This window comes from Hemiscyllium ocellatum, chromosome 38 (assembly GCF_020745735.1).
Source record: "Hemiscyllium ocellatum isolate sHemOce1 chromosome 38, sHemOce1.pat.X.cur, whole genome shotgun sequence".
Lineage (NCBI taxonomy): Eukaryota > Metazoa > Chordata > Chondrichthyes > Orectolobiformes > Hemiscylliidae > Hemiscyllium > Hemiscyllium ocellatum.
The window spans coordinates 39,401,520-39,403,813 of NC_083438.1; positions in this window are offsets into that span (position 1 = coordinate 39,401,520).

Below are 2,294 nucleotides of genomic sequence, written 5' to 3' on the forward strand. Positions count from 1 at the left end.
GTCATGTTGCGGCTGTACAGGACATTGGTTAGGTCACTGTTGGAATATTGCATGCAATTCTGGTCTCCTTCCTATTGGAAAGATGTTGTGAAACTGAAAGGGTTCAGAAAAGATTTACAAGGATGTTGCCAGGGTTAGAGGATGTGAGCTACAGGGAGAGTAAAAAATGATGAAGGGCTTATGCTCGAAACGTTGAATTCTCTATTCCTGAGATGCTGCCTAACCTGCTGTGCTTTGACCAGCAACACATTTGCAGCTACAGGGAGAGGCTGAACAGGCTGGGGCTGTTTTCCCTAGAGTGTCGGAGGCTGAGGGGTGACCTTATAGAGGTTTATTAAATTATAAGGGGCATAGATAGAATAATTTGGCAAAGTCTTTTCCCTGGGGTCGAGGAGTCCAGAACTAGAGGGCATAGGTTGAAGGTGAGAAGGGAAAGATATAAAAGAGACCTAAGGGGCAACTTTTTCACACAGAGGGTGTTATGTGTATGGAATGAGCTGCCAGAGGATGTGGTGGAGGCTAATACAATTGCAGTATTTAAAAGGCATCTGGATAGGTATATGAATAGGAAGGGTTTGGAGGGATATGGGCTGGGTGCTGGCAAGTGGGACTAGATTGGGTTGGGATATCTGGTCGGCATGGACTGGTTGGACCGAAGGGTCTGTTTCCATGCTGTACATCTCTATGACTCTATGACTCTAACAACAGAAATCTTTTGAAGGCATCAATCATTGGAATCCATCTTCACAAAATCACAACATCAGCAAAGCATGATGCTGGTCGTGGCAGTAAGTTCTTGTTGTGGCTTTACTTACCCTGGGGAGTAACTGCCAGAACTCTCTGCTTGGACTGAATGGCCCCTTCCTTTGCTGCTACCCCTGTGTATTTAATTATAAAGTGCAGACGTGTGACTGTATCAGAATGAGAAAGTGGGAACCGGTGAGAAACTGCACAAAATGCTGCTTTCATTGGAAAGAGTTGACCATTTAAACCTGCCTCTGAGATCGGACCTCAGAGGTTTCATTCTTTCAATAATTGTAACTCTCTGCAGAGCACTTATCATTTCAAGGGGAAACAAGGTAGTCAGTGAGGACATTGTCTAAAAGTAGCTGATCTCTCGAATGAGAAGTGAGGTTTCATTCATTCCTTTCTCTTTCAGAGCTTGAGAGGCAGAAGCTGGTGAAGTATCTGAGAGCAGACGCTGATTGGGAAATCTCTATTCCTGCAGTTACTTCTCCAACTTAATGACATTGTCAGCTCAGACAGATTTATGGTTAATAATGTTTGTAAAAGGTCATTCTTATTGAGTTCTGACTAGGAACCAATGCAGCAGTGAGACAGAATAAAGACTCGCAACAAGTCCATCATATCCCTCATTTATCCCTCACATCTCTGCTCACAGACATACATTCACTCTGGACAAAGTGAGGACAGCAGATGCTGGAAATGAGAGTCGAGAGTGTGGTGCTGGAAAAGCACAGCAGGCCAGGCAGCATCTGAGGAGCAAGAGAATCGATGTTTCAGGCAAAAAGCCTTTCATCAGGAATGCTCATCCTCTGTGCCTTTCTCGATACATTCACTCTAAGTCAATAAAATTAAAATCCAGTTCTTGGATTACAACCTGTCTACTCTTGGAATCCCACCTCCATTGCTATAATCTCCTCCAGCCCCTACACCCCCACCTTATCTCTATAACCTCCTCCAGTCCTTACATCCTCTTCCCTGTCTCAGTAACCCCCCCCACCCTTACAGGCCTGACACCCCCTCCCTATCTCTGTAATCCGTTCCAGCCCCTACACCTCCTCCTTGTCTCTGTAACCTCTTCCAGCTCTGACACCCCCTCCCGATCTCTGAAATTTCCTCCAGTCCCAACACCCTCTTTCCTATCTCTGTAACCCCCTCCAGCCCTGACACCCCCTCTCTATCTCTGTAACCTCCTCCAGCCACAACACCTCCTCCCTATCTCTGTAACCTCCTCCAGTGACTAGACCCCCTCCCTATCTCTATAACCTCTACCAGCTGTGACAACCCCCCTATCTCTGTCACCTCTTCCAGCTCCCACACCTCTCACTATCTCTGTCACCTCATCCAGTCCCCACATACCTCCCTATCTTTGTAACCCCCCTCCAGCCCCAACACCCCTTCCTCTCTGTAACCCCTCCAGCCCCAACACCCCCTCCCTATCTGTAACCTCCTCCAGGCCCAACACCCCTCCCTCTCTCTGTAACCTCCTCCAGCCCCAACACCCCCTCCCTCTCTCTGTAACCTCCTCCAGCCCCAACACCCCCTCCCTC